Source organism: Leopardus geoffroyi, chromosome B3 (genome assembly GCF_018350155.1).
Source record: "Leopardus geoffroyi isolate Oge1 chromosome B3, O.geoffroyi_Oge1_pat1.0, whole genome shotgun sequence".
NCBI lineage: Eukaryota > Metazoa > Chordata > Mammalia > Carnivora > Felidae > Leopardus > Leopardus geoffroyi.
The window spans coordinates 30324810-30325840 of record NC_059337.1 but is presented as its reverse complement, the minus strand read 5'-3'; the positions used below and the strand labels follow the sequence as shown (position 1 = coordinate 30325840).

The following is a 1031-nucleotide window of genomic DNA, read 5'->3' as shown; positions in this document are numbered from 1 at the left end:
TGAGATTGTGACCTGAGCTGAAGTCAGACGCTTAACCGACTGAGCCACCCAGGGGCCCTATATGTTTATTTTTGAGAATGAGAGAGACAGAGTGATAGAGGGGGAGGAGCAGAGAGAGAGGGAGACACAGAATCTGAAGCAGGCTCCAGGCTCTGAGCTGTCAGCACAGAGCCCAGTGTGGGGCTCAAACCCACTAACTGTGAGATCCTGACCTGAGCCAAAGTCAGAGGCTTAACCGACTGAACCACCCAAGTACCCCTCAAATTGCAGTTTTGTAATGGAGAGTGTCTTCTTGGTCTGGAGGAACAGAGTTCTGGAGTAAAGTAGCAGGTTCTCTTTTTTGTAGATGCCTCCTGTCTGCTGCTGGAACACACCAATTGTATCTTCATCCTCTATTTACAACAGTGTAGGTGTGTTTGTTTCGTTGATTGGCTGCCCATCAGATCAGAATCTGATCTGCCTCAATGACACACCCTGTTGTTTACAATAGGCTTTCATTAGTTTACTAAGTGGTGTATGCCTCTTAATCTTACACTGTGCCACACAACCATCCTGCCCTATCACCTTCAAATATGATCGTTGTTCTCATTCTTGACTCTTTCCTTGGGCTTTTTGTCAGCCATGGCAAGTACCAGAGTCTCCCCAGCTGCTGCTTCACAAAAGAGATACCGGGTCCACACCAAGAGAGAGCATACAAGCAACACCACAAGAGTGGCAGAAGGAGGCAGCTGCGGTGGAGCATGCCTATAGATTTTAAAGAGCTGTAGGGACATCCTACTACACTAAAAGCATTTTCACCTGCTTGACCTGGGACTATTTGATAGGGTGTTGATTGAATTGCTCCAAGAAGAATGAGCTGTTATGTCAGCTAAAGTGACACAGGCTTTAGTGAAGAGGCAGTCACAGCTGTTAGTAACACATTACTTAGCTTTATGATTAATAGAAGTTTATAAGAACATACATTTTTTTAATTTGCAGCTTGGAGTGATTTTGAAATTAGAATATTTTACTTCTGTTACCATTTGAAGCGG

The 1031-nt window shown here is 44.6% G+C and overlaps 1 pseudogene; it reads right to left on the bottom strand.

The window, feature by feature from the left end:
- Nucleotides 1-224: 224 nt before the first annotated feature.
- LOC123582672 lies at nt 225-696 on the bottom strand (annotated as a pseudogene).
- Between the last annotated feature and the right edge of the window lie 335 nt (nt 697-1031).